We start from the raw sequence: 14,359 nt of genomic DNA on the forward strand, positions 1-14,359 counted from the left end.
ACTGGAAAACTGATCTAATTATAGATTTCTCCTAGGTACCTCTTAATATAAAGGAGGTTGAAGGGATATTTTTCCATGCACATTTTGGGATTAAAGTGCCCTAATCGCCAACAATAGATTAGCACAGCAGGGGCCAGAGATTTGCCTTTCTCTATTGGATCAAAGGTGTTGTGCAGCCAGGAAGGCATTCAGAGGCAGCAAAGAGAAAGGAAGGAACAAAGCTGTTTCTGCTACAATTTAGGACATCCAGCCAATGAATCCTGGATGATTACCACTACTGTTTCACTGGCACTTTCAGTTTTGGATGTAAAGAGCCTATTACACATATAATCTCACAATATATATGTTTGCATATGTATATATTTGTTTATAAAGCCCCACTGAATTATAGCCTTCCTGACTATTCCGTGTTTTGGTTTACCTAATTCCTCTGTTTTGACATTGACTTTTAGCCACTGTCACAGTTTTACTAATTGTTTTTAAAACTACAAAGAATTAATGTAGAAAACTCTTATTTTTACTATTTATCCTTCAAGTGTTTCTCATCTCAGTTGCAATGATGCTAGTTGGAGCTACTCACCTGTGAGCAAGAAGGCTATATATTTTTCCACCAAATTACTGAACATACTTTCATTGACCTGTGAATATCATTGAACTGTGAATATCTGGCCTGCATGTAGAATAAACACCCCCACCCCACCCAAATTAAAAGCCTAACCTCTCTGTATTCTAGACAAGCAGAGTTAAGCAACTCAGAAAAATAATGCTAGATTCCTGCATGTTGAATTAGAGGCCATTATCCAAGAAAAAAATGTTAAGGAATAGGGTCTCTGTGGCAGCCTGTCCATTTCCCGAGCTCGTAAACTGTATCAGGACTACAAAGCAAGTGCTTCTTGTCTCTGTAAAATATTACCTCAAACATGGCTCCTGCTCATCTAGGAGAGGATTAAAGAGATTCCCTCATTTCAAAGTGCAGATGTGCCATGCTTCATTTATACATAAGTTAAATTTGTTTTGCATCCATATTTCCTGTCTTCCAAGAGCTCTTGGTTCCCACTGAAAATGGACTACAGTAAAGTAAGGTACAAGGTTCACAAGGTCAGGAGTAGCACAAGCAAGGAGGCTGTCCCTGTAAGCTAGAAAGGCTGGATATCATGGAGGGCACAGTGTTTCCTGATACTTGCTGTCTCTGAGGAGCTACAAATGTCTCCTCTTTGTCCTTCTTTCATGTTTTAAAAGAAAAGTAACTGTGACTATCCTTAAGTCCAATCCTATCAGTGTGTGTTATATGTGGTGGACTCTGTTTTAAGCACCTCTTTAAATCGTGTTTTAACAGTAGTAAAGTAGATGGATGTTACTTTATTTTTGCATTAGCTTAAATGCAGGGCTATGTATTTAAATACATAGTAACACTTGCAAGTCATATGTCTACATGTGAATAGATATAACACAGAAAGGCTTAGATGTGAAATAAAGGTGCCATTGGACAATGTTCTACCTTACTGCATGAATTAATCCCTTGTAAATTAATGGGTTACACATTACCTACAACAATATAATCTTGCCTATGTCCAAAAAAACCATGTTACCTATGCTAAGGGACCAAATATGTGAAAATACCAAAGCATATAACACAAGGTTATGAATTAGAGGTGCATCACAAGCCTTACAATAATGCCTTCTGAAGTTACAACATGGAGATTGATTTTGTTTTATCTTTTTTTTTGTAGGTTTGAATTTACCTAATTTGTTAATCTAATAATTAATGTCCTTGAAAATAAGAGAAACAAATGATGAGCAGCTGCATGTGATCTCTGAAGATATGCATCTTGAGAACACGGAAAGTTACAATTGCAGTTACAAAAAACTGAATTTAATTTTCTGCTTTCCTAGCACTTTGTGTCATGAGTGACTTTTAGTTGTGCTAACTCCTCTGTATGCCAGCAATGAAGAAAACAGGACAATGAGAATTGACTTTTGCCACTTTCTGAATCTTACGGTAGCAGGGGTTTCAGTTTCGGAAAGGGTCCAGGCAGACTACAGGAATGGTATGGAAAGGCTGGTAGACGTTTGAAGTCTCGTGAAGCCAACAGCACAGGTGTATATTGAGGTATTTGAAAGAAGAGAGAGAATTTGTTTTTTGAGCCATTATTACCTTTTGTACTGGAATTTTTTCTGTAAGTGGGACTATAATACAACTGAAGTGACATCTTTCCTGTAACATGTTTCCAGAAGACACACTTCGAGGGTTGCTGTGCAGCTCTACTACCAGGATGAAGACAAATTCAGAGGTTCTTTTGCAGGTATTAGCTGTTAATATCAGTTGCTGTGACGTTTGGTTGCAACAGCATCGAACTGGAGTTAATAGTTTTTCATTAAACAGACAAGATACATGTATGGAGTCTGAAACACAAAACTAAAGTTGATTGAAAATTGGCTTGTGTATGACTGTTACTTTAGTGGAAATGGAAGTGGATAAACAAGAAATTCATAGTTGAACCACTGTAAAATTATGATTGCCTGGTCTTCCTTAATTTCCTTATAATCTTTTGAACCCTGGCTTTATGCACTGACACTAGGCTTCTTTGTTTGTATTGATTAATTAACATGGCCTCCTAGACAATCAGTTCATCTTTGTTAAAATGAGAAGGTTGTGCACAAAAAGAGATGTTGTGTACAGGTGAGGACTAAGCAGAAAATGTTGTAGCAATTTGCTGAACACAGAGGCTTATTGAGGATGCAGTCCTGAATAATACACACTAGCTTTGCTCTTCCCCCTTTAGTGTGTGTAGAGAAGCCATGAATCATTCATGGTCTCCCAGCTGAGCGGGGCTTCAAAGGGGCTGGTTGTGATTGGGTGTCCTGGGTGAATTGCCGCGCTGCAGAAACGCCTGCACCCCCAGCACTGGAGGGGTGAGGAAGCACTTTCATCTGGGCTTCCAAAGTGTTTCGGGTCACAGTTCACCAGGAGATAACGATGTAGATGTACATTCAGAATTAGCTGCAGAGATACCTGTGTAGTGCGGTGTGGAAAAGTGAGCCAGTTAGATCCCTAGTGGATGCTGTGAATCAATTACTGTATTCTGAATACAAGGTTGGCTGCAGGGGATAAACAGATGTCAGAGAATTTTTCCCTAATAAGACCATAGTAGTAGAAGAGCACTGTCAGCTTCATTTTACATTAAAAATCTCATTTCCTCTTTATATGACCAATTTTATTAGGCCTCTAAACAAAGATATTTTATGTAACTGATAGCTGTATAATGAGAATAGTACCATTAAATTTCTTTTTTTGTTTTTTAACAAAGACTGAGAGAGAAAACAGAAAGTTAGAAAGACAGTGTGTAATTTAGGAGGCTGGATGATCTTTTCCTTTCCAATGAAAGGGAGTATTGAATGGCTTACAGCTGCCTTTTATGCCAAATCACAATCACCAACATTCCAGACCAAAATTCTTAGAACCAAAGTTGTGATAAGCTTCCCCTTTACTCTCTACTTTCTGCATATTTTGTCAGTGCCTAGTAGACAGACCTGTGGTCAGAAACAAGAAACAGCTTGGTTTTTTAGTTAATAAAGCTTAAAACACATCACACACTTCCAGTTAGCACCATACACTTGGCGTTTTCACTCTTACAAAAACTGAAATATCAAAACATAGGAGCACCCTATGTCTTTCTGTGAATTTTTAGAGTAAAAGCGTAACCTGTTAGAGATGTCTGTTATCTATTGTCTATTATCTTACTCTTTCAAGTAGAAAACATATAGAAGATTTAGTGCAAATAATTTGCAAATACTGAAACGCTAGATTAAGAAGATACCTTAAGATACACTGTGTTAATAGATTGTTCACATGTGGTGTATTCTAAGTATTTTTCTTTTTTGAATGTAAAGAAGAGCTGATGCTGAGGTTTTTTCAATTCACACTATTGCCATCAAGACAGTGTGATTTCATTTGGCAGAAGTCAGAGCAAAATTTGTCTTTAAATACTGGTTTACAATAAATACTTTTTAGCATAATGTTTAAACTCGCAGCACATCTCAAATGAAATCTTAATTCTGAACACTTCACAAGATAGAAAACAAAAGAAAATTGCAGAGAATATTTTTGACAAACAGATCGACCTTCTGAGAACCTCTGTGGAGTTATGCTCATACACAGCTTATATTCACCAAATTTAATTCAGCAGAGTTTGGGTAAATAAGACGTAAGTACAACCAAAGGTTTTGTTCCCTGAAATTAGTTTAAGCAACACAGACAGACATGACCTAACACCCTATTGCTGAGTTATCCAAACCTGGCTTTTGGTCTTTACCCAGCTCTGACATATACATGGCAACTAAAATTCAGAGGTTCATCTCTTGGGACAGCCACATATTGGTAATATGTCCCTGTGCAGGTGGTAACACAATGCTTGAGTCCATAACCTTGCCGCATAAGGACTTGAGCAGCTCTCCAGTTTCTACTTTCCTGGGATTTGTCTTCACTGGAAAATTGGAAACAATAGCAACAACAGTGGTATTAAAACTTCTTAAAACTCTGCTGTCCCTTGGGTTTCTTTCCAGGACCAGCTCTGCCCTAAATCCTAATCATTGTGCTAGCACTCCTCTGAGTGTGAGGACTGAAACCTTTCTGAACCGCTATTGTTCCCCTGACATGAGTCACTTTCTGCTGACACACACTGCCTTCCCGGCAGTACAGTAATCACAGGGAACAGAGGGAAGGCAGCAGGCAGAAACTTATTTCAGAGTTGTATTCTTTCCCTCTCCAACTCCTTTAAAATCAGGATATGCGACAGTAAGTAACCCTGACCTATCTATACCAATACATTCGTTCTTATTCTGTAAGTCACTATCTGTGTGTTGCAGCTTAGTGCTGGGGAGAAAGTTAATCCCTGGTTTACCATCCAAACCCTTTTATTGATACATTTTTGGAGGAAAGCTCTGTTGTTTCCCTTCGGCTGGGACAAGCAGGGGAGCTCGTATTTTGCTTTCAAGATGAGACATGGTCTTTGTTGCTGAGGTGCCATAAATTTGAGCATCCATGACATTCAAAGTAATCACATAGAATTGTAATGACTGAGACACAGGCCCACTTCAAAACTATGGACAAGGAAATATGCTAAGTAGCTGCATAAATTTTCTAGATGAAAAGGCTAATGACTGTTTAGTCACCAGTCACTCCTGAATTTGAACTCCTGGCTTTTGCATGCATCCCAACCCCTAAAATTTTTACAGGAATTTTATTGCCAGAATTCCACTGCAGCTATAGAAACTAACTCAATGCATGAGGAAGGGACTATAGAATTTGTTGTTTCTATAGTGATTTAAAAGAAGTAAGGCCTTAGTCACTTTGGTTTAGCTGTGTTTTAAGCTTGTGCAGTTTTGGTCCCTTTCTATTAAAAAAAAAAGAAAGAAAAGAAAAAAGAGCCTAGTTTTTTTTACACATCTATGAAAATCAGTGTGACATCTTCTGCTCCAGTGGTATCATGCTGAATTATGGACTGAATACAAAGAAGGTCCAGAATTTCTTGTACTCAGTACCAGGGCCATGACTCTGTGGGAGCGTTGTCTCTCACTAGTGACAACTTGGCCAATAATATCATCAGCCCAGGGGTATCCAGTGTACAATGGTATTTGGAACAGTTAAATGGAAAAAAAAAATCACAAAAGGAACAAATAATGACCATAATGTGGAAGCTTCAGGGGTACTCACATCCAAGGGAGATTGCTAGGAAAAAGGGCATACATGTTTCTGAGCAGTGCTTTTTGCAGTATTAGGCTCACTTGCCTTTAGTTCTTCAATACCAATTTGCACCAAGGAGATGATAGTTATTTTGGAATCTCTTGGGGTCTGGGCCATAAGAAACACATGGATACTCAAAGCTGGTTAACTGGTTTAATAAAGGTATCAGAAAAAGCAACAGCAATCTTACATTCTTTCTGTTACTGGGAACCGCAGCTGATGCAGTGTCAGATGAGCTCCTTCACACTGATCATGGCATGCTGTGGAAATCTCCCTGATGACTTTCAACAGTGTCACTTTTCTCATCTTTATAGGATTTTTTTTTTGAGCAAACACAGTTAACAGTCTGCTACCTGCACAATACTGAACTTTCTAGATAGTACACCAAGGTTCACTGAAAGTCTTAAACACTCTTAACACATATGTTCAGGAATGAGCTCTTACAAGCAGTATGTACAGGTGGTACTGGTAAAAGCAGCATATATGAATGTTGTAGTATGTGCTCAGCTTATATGGCAGCCACTTATGTTAAAACATATAGATCTCTTTAACTAAGGTATATGGTTAAACTCTACTGAGATTCTGCTTGAGGCCACTAATTACAGTGTCTTCTGCATTCTTGTCACAAATACTTTTCTCATAGACATTTTTTTTCAGGTTCTATTGAATAAGAGGATAAAGGAAAAGGTGAAAGAGGACAGCCTAAAGAATCTGTCATTCTATTTACAGGGTCAAAAAAAAGGCAGAGTGAGTGGGTATGATATACACGTTTGCATACCATATCAAAAAGTACAGCTTCATGATATGGGGAAACAAAAGAAAAACGAATTAATGAAGATGTTTCCCTTCAGTGATGATATTGAGTGAAGGTGTTTAACTTTCTGTATTGTAAACATGGAATGCTGTTCACTGACCCGTATGCTTTTATTCACACTACCTTTGTAGTTTAGCTGTGAAGATCTAATGACACAAGAAAAGAAAGGTACATAGAAAGCGGTTTTATCTTTCATTTAATACACCTGCTGGAACCAGAAAAAATATGTTTCTGGGTTCATATGCATTTTCTGAACTCTCTGCCAAGCTGACATATTCAGTGGCATTCTTATTTCAAAAAAATTCTGTGTTTATCCAGAAGGTTCTTCCCTGGATATTCGTATACCATGTAGAAACGTGTTCAGGTAAAAAGGCTGTGGTTTAAACAGACAGTCTTTGCTTTCATGATGGACGAATATGGCATTCCTTGGAGAAGACTGAAATGATAATTGGTTTTAAACATAAAAGCACAATGCCATCAATCCCTAGGTGTTTTGAAAGCAGTGTTCATTTGAACAGTTCCTGTGTCTTCAATGTACCAATTTAAATGGGTAAACAAGGTTTACAATCTGTTATTGACCTGTTTGCATATTGTCATCAAGAAAACCCTGAGACTGGAATTTTCAAAGTTTAGGACATGAAATCATAATGGTAGTGAAAAATGTTCTGTGGTATAACTTGTTTGACTGGACAACTAAGTTTGCTGGCCACTTCGCCTCTTCCACCCTGCCCTTTTTTTGGGAAAACTTCAAGCACTGGTTTCTCCAGTAAGATACATTGCAGGTATGTGACTAATAACTTTAGCACTAAAACAAAAATAAAATAAAAAAAAATTGCAGCTCCAGATATAACTGGAATTTGAGTGCTGCTTCCATCTTTGCTAACAGGTTTGAACTGCAGGTCAAATACTCACTTGACATCAATGAGAAAAAGTGCTTTAGACTTAAAGATAGGAATGCATATTTACCCCAGCTGAAAAATCTAAACCCATGCCCAATACAAAATGAATCAGAAGGCAACCCAAACTCTAATTTTACAGAGATCAAGGGGAAGCTTCAGACTTATTTTTAGAGACAGAGCTTGCAATGCATGCTGTAGGGAATAAAATACGTGGGTTTAATTATCAACAACAAGCCTAAGGACACAATCAGATTAAATTTAAACATGTGTGTAAGAAACAAAATAAATATAGATATAAGGAGATGGAAACAGATACAAATCAATCTCAAGGGAGGTGAGAAGGAAAAGGATTAATAATTAAAACATATATACTACTTGTTTATTCTTAGAGTTGTACCTGAGAACATGACAAGTGTGAATTCCTTAGACTTTATGATGCTGTGTCAGAGTTTCATGAGGGTTTGAAATAGAATTTAATAACTAACTAGATCAGCCTCAGAAGTAGTAGCCTATCAATTATTTGTGTTTAACAAGAAACTTAAATTACACACAGTCCTACAATCTCCATCTTATATTTTCCATGCAAATATGCAGTATGTGCCTTGAAAAAAAAAAACAACAAAACAACGTCCCCCTCCCCCATTTTAAATTGCTTTTTGCACAGCTATTGCTGTCTTTTCTAGCTTTCTGCAGAGCTTCTAGACATGTCTACACAGATAAATGCAAGTCAGAGGAGTCAAGTACTGCCAACCTGAGTGCCTACATGCTTAATTTTGAACATATTGCCCAGCTCTTTTTAGGACTGCTTCAGTTAGTTTTCTCCAACACATTTTCTCTAGAGGATGGTAGCCCTATGTAGTTTGGATCTGATCTACTCTGTGCTACTTGGCCTCGGGGACAAGAACCAGCCCCTTACTCTTTTTTTCTAGGAGACAGGATCAAAAATTCACCTTTGAAATAGAGGTACAGGACCAGTATGACTTTTCTCATTTACAGTTCATATGAATTCATAATAAATAACCAAATTTTAAAGGTAGTGTATAACGTTTGTTAGTATGGGCTTCTGGAAAGGCATTTAAATATCTGTTTCTTTAAATATCTTTGTTTATTTCTTAGATTTACATTTAAATTTGCTTTTTATATTTTTTAACCATATTTGCACCTACTAATAAATTTTGTATTTTTCTGTGGGTCTGAGACTGCACCAAGATGGCTTCAGTGTGTGACACAACCTTTCATTTTATTTTTCTTTAACATTTTCCCTTTTTGGATGCTGTGAATTCTTCTTCTCATCCCTCCAGTCTTTCTTATTATCTTGATTTTACTGCTTGCCTCAGCTATTGCTCTGCTCTTAACATAATATTGCTCTGTCTCAATAAGAAGTGTATCTGCTCTAAGAAATCCTGAATGCCTGATTTTGTTTCACTTCTTTCTCCTTCTATTAGCATTATTTTCTTCTGGATGTTTTCCATCATAACATTGACTGCTTCCTGTCTTACACTGGTGGCCTGTCATGAAATGGAATGTCAGATTTAGAGTGTCCCATGGCCCCAGTGATTCTAATATGAGAGCTGCCAGCTCTTTCAGTATCTCCCTTTCCTACATATTATGAAGTTGTCAGCTGAAAGAATGAAGCTTTCTCACAACTACAACAAAAGAAAAGAGGATGCACACTCAGCAGAACTTGCTAAAGGAAAACAAAGAATAAAAAAAGATGACCTTAAGAGGCATCCCCTGGGAAGGAGAGAATACAGCTTATAGATGGGACTTCATGCTTTGACTTGAATGGCTCTGAGATACTCTGCTAATAAATTTAATGTAGATTTTTTAATGTGATTAATCAAATGCAATTAACCATATTGAAGTCTGTTGAGGATACATAATATCCATCCCTGGCAGTGTTGAAGGCCAGACTGGACAGAGTCTTGGGTGACACGATTTAGTGTGTGGTGTCCCTGAGCATGGCAGGGGAGTTGGAACTTGATGATCTTAAGGTCCTTCCTAATGTTAACTGTTCTGTGATTCTATTATTCTAAAATCTCTTCTACAAAAGATATTTAAAGTTCTTCATTTTGTAAGGCTTTGATTTTACGTAATGTGTAAGAGAGAGCCCGCTATGCAGATTACATACCTGTGGATAGGGTGCAAAATCTGTGTCAGCGAAAGCAGAACCAGTCTCAGGGAACCTCTGCAAATAAGCCTGTGATTTCTCATTGCTTAGAGTATCCAAAAGAACTGTCTGCTTTCAAATTCAAAATGACAAAACAAAAAGAAAACAGAACCCTTTCCATGTTTATGTTGGTACCTCTTCACTAGATAAAAAAGTCTTGATTTAGTTACTTTTCAACTTTAAACATGTGCGTTGCTCTATTGTTTTCAGTTAGACTATGCCTTGACCCTGCTTATACTTTCTTAATTACTTCAGTGAAACACGGTGAAAAAAATCTACAAAGCTGTACTCTGATTGTTGCTGATGATATCTTTTTTCTTTAAGAGTCAGATTTTGGTCTCAGATGCATGAATCAGTCCTTACTTACTTTCAATTTTATTATGTATATGCACATAGTCCTGGCTTTTGGTTTGTACAATGTCAAGATTATGTTTATATATGTTTATCTGATAAACCATTACATCTGAACAGTACAAATAACTCACAAGACTGAAAAAACATCTTTTGACAACTAAAAGGTTGCAGTAGAACCTTCTGTTTTATTTTATTTTTACAAATTCTAACACTTGAGATATCTCCCCTGAGGTTTTGGGGTTTTTCTGCTTCTGAATATATACATTTTTATATTTGGTTACTGAGACTGAGGCTTCAGACCAAGGAATTGGAAGTTGCAGTGTTTCGACAGCCATTGCTTTATTCTTCTATCATAAAAAGGATCCTAAGTAAAGAACACCAGCAGTGACTTGCATCGCTCCTGGGCATTTTTTTGTTCTTGTGATCTAAAGTCCACTTATTGTGTTTTCTGTTATTTGGAGGTCACCAAACTTTGATCACTAGGGGGTAGTGTGGGGCTTTTCCTTGATCTAAGGTACCACACTCTTCAGCCTGATGTTTTTTGAATGTTTGTGTGATAAACTTGCACTAAATACCCTATATCTATGCATATATCTATGCATAATGTTCAGAAATTCCTGGATTCTAAAACCGTATCACACTACCAATGGAGATTAAATATGTGGCGTTCTGTTCACTTATCGCAAACTTCTCTGTATTTCCCAGCAGGAGACAGATATTGCAGATGACTATTAGTCGTCTTTGTTTTCTCTCATCTCCCACAACACATAAATATACACGTGCTCAAAAAAACATTTGCACATATACTTACATTTTGAACCCACTGACAATACACTAACAGATTTAGAATGTTGCAAAAAGTGTGACCCCGTACCCTGTATTAATATTTAATCAAGTGCTCACCATACATTGCAAGTTAGTCTGAGAAAATTAATTAGCCCAAAAGATGCTTGTCTTTTAAAGGCACTGAAATCCCTTTTGCAGATGTAAATGAGATAATCCTTTGGTGAGTGCAAGCAACTGTTCATTTTATTCAAAGTGTGAGGTTTTCAGGGTGTTGATAGAAACCTGTCCTAAGTCATTTGAGTTTATTGGTTATAAATTCACCATCTAAAGGATTTTGGGTGAAAAGAAAAAAAAAAAAGGAAAACCAAAACTGAGAGAATTTGCTCCTCCTTCTTTCAGATCATTTCTTCCTTTGCATAAATCTAAGTGTGACCTAAGAAGGGAATGATAAAACCCATTGGGGACCTTTCATTTTCCATCCTTTTTAATTGAATCCCTTGTTATTAAGAGACTGAAAGGCATTCTTGAGATCAAGGAGGGTCTAACACTATTTGAACGTCCTGTGAAAACAACAACTCATGAAAAGAAGAATTTCAAAAGTACAGATAACTGCATTTATTACCCCTCCTACCTACTACTCTCTTTCTATCCCATAAATCAAGATTGCTTCAGTTTCAGGTTGTTACAGACTAGATAGATCGGTTTGTCTCTGATAGAAATTTGAAGCTAGAGATTTTCCATCTCTTGTTTACTGTGACAGGGTTTTGGTCAACTCCTAAGTATTTTATTGCTTAGAAATCACCTTACTGCTAGTTTTAATATTTTAAGGTTTTCTGGCTAATCCAACTTCTTCCATCTAACCACTCTCTTCAAGCCTAAGTTTCAGCTGTACAGTTTTGTGCCTGAATAAATATGGAATAGATAGATTCCATAGATTGGAATAGACTGGTTGGGTTTTTTAACTTCTGACAGTTATTTTGTCTCTTAATAGCTGGTATATCCTCTTCCTATAGATCTTTCCTTTATGCTGTGCTGTCTGAAGTATATAGACTACAACTAGTCCCATGCATAACTGGTTTCCCCATAGAAGACTCTACTAGTATTTTTTCTGAGTTTCTTCCTTAATTAGGTAATTGGGCAAATCCAAGTTCTAAAATGCTCCAAGGACTCATTTCTGCAAACCTCTCTGAAGACTGAATATTCTTAGTCATACAAGTAGTTCCACCAAGGTGAAGAATGATAATAAGATTATCGATGTCAGCATCTTAAGAACTCACATCTGAAATGCTCCTACATGAAAGTTCAGAATAAAAGCATTTGAATTTGATCTGTACTGGAAAAGTACTTCACTGCATTTTAAATCCTTAGCTCTCGCTGCACTTATATTTGTTTGGCTTGTAACACAGACAGATGATTGGCATTAACTCAAGGTTTACATGAAGAATTAAACCTGGGAACATAGATTCTTTATTCTGCATTGTACAGGGTGTTTCTTCAATTTGAATGTGGTCTGATTTTCAGAAGCAAAATTATACCATATTAAAGTGAGTCGGTAACTGTAAATGGATGTCTGTATAGGAGTTCTACCTCTGTTTCTGGCAGTTCTTACTCTATAAGGAGGAATAAACACAGTCATATTTTATTTTTAATAGAAAAGGATTTATTTTGCCTGTGCTGCTCTCTTTTACTTCACTGTGTAAACATAAAATTGTGTGAGTTTCTGTATCAAAAAGATCCTTCTGATTTAACAAAAGAAGATGAATTTCTCACTGATGATCTTATTACATAATTCTCTAAACACAGTTCCTTGGTTTTTTGGTCCAAAGTCTTAGGAATGGGCCTAAACCCTGTGAAACAGAAGCTATTTCTCAATCTTTTTCTATTTCAAAACTGTGACAAAGAAGGTTGAAAAAGAAAGTTGATTTAGGGCAAAAGTAATAGCTAGTAATCAAATAAGAATTTTGAACTTGCTGTCACTTTCCTTTCTGAACCACTGTATTCTCAGACCCTTTCCTACCATTCTGGGTAATTTATTTTGTGTCAGCATCAGTTTTAGGCCCCTCTAATTCACTGACTGCCAAGTTTACAAGGTAATAATAATAAATCCAGTGGTTTTGTATGGTGGGTGTCTGCCCATCAGGGTATCAAGGAGCTGAAAATGTTAACTTGGACTTAAACCAATGGCCTAAAGCCACAAGGTAAGTGCATTTTTGTTTAAGCCATGAAGCACTTACAAGTGTTGTTTTCAAAAGACAGGAATATTACTTGTGTTTTACAGCGCTCAGTTGCATGTTTGGCAACAGGGAACTCCCTACTTCCACTACATGGAGGTATGTTGAAATTCAGGTTGTTCTGCTTTTAGTGTTTTATCTTGTCTATGCTCCCCAACCCACTTCCTGAAAATGAAGAGGATCTTGATAAAAGGCAGCAAATCTGACACTGTCGTATCAATGTTCTCCCCAAGGAGTTTACACAGTGGTATAAAATCACTGAAAAGCAATCACCAAGCAGCTAGATTGCAGCTTTGGACAATCAGTGTCTAAATCCATAGAGCAATTTGAGTTACTTACACCCTTTCCCCACCTACCTTTTTGACCTGCTTCCCCATCTGCTGTGAAGTGTATGTTTTGATGTTAGACTTTTGTGAGCGCTGTTGGACGGGAAGTGATGTGAGGTCACAGGATGAAGTGCTCACCTCCAAATAGCTCTATGCAATCTGATGTGACATATGCATTTAAAAATAACTTCCAGGGATTTTTCAGAAAGAAAGAATTTGCTCTGGGTAGCATGAACCCCAGCCAGTTAGTGCTGAATATCGATATCGTCTTTGAGTGTATCAGAATGTATTTATTCCTGACACAGAACACAGCAAACACAAATCTTAATTTTCAGTTTCAAGCTTCTAGCCTACCTTAGAACTCTTGTTTTTCTCCTTCCATGAGATCATATGGAATTATTTTCCTTAACTGTCTTCTGCTTAAATTTCGGTAATATCGCTCAGATTGCTCATTAGTTCTATAATACACCAGTGTCTATGAAAATAAGATGGAAAAGAATGACAAAAAAAACCCAAAATGGTGAAGCAAGATCAAGCTGAGGTGATTATGAATCACTGGGACAAGTTTTCAGCCAAATTACCACAGCTCTAGTGACTCCAGTGTAGCACTTTGAGCTCTGTCAGGAATAGACTTGCCATGACTTACATCATGCACAGGTTCACTCTCTGAAAGGCTGTCACTTTGTCTCAGAGCTAAAAGCTCAACTTGGGCCACAGTTTCACAATACTCTGCCTTTGTGCATAATGAAATGACCCTGCCCATGGCTCTGGCAGTGCTTCCCAGATCCCATGTCACCATGTGTCAGCTCATTTCTCTTGTGCCAACACAACTGGCCTTAAGGATGCTCTAGAAACCACATTAGTAAATAATCCAAATTTAGCCTTCCAGAAAGATACTGAAAGTAATGGGGACTATGCAGCACTCTGTCATCAATGCTTTCCAAACTTTAATCTTCTCATTCCAGATTGGGATTTCTTTATTATTTGTCACTCTGTTTCATGCTACAAGGTCTCATAAGCATTACATTATGCAACA

The sequence above is a fragment of the Melopsittacus undulatus genome, chromosome 2 (assembly GCF_012275295.1).
Source record: "Melopsittacus undulatus isolate bMelUnd1 chromosome 2, bMelUnd1.mat.Z, whole genome shotgun sequence".
NCBI classification, from domain to species: Eukaryota; Metazoa; Chordata; class Aves; order Psittaciformes; family Psittaculidae; genus Melopsittacus; species Melopsittacus undulatus.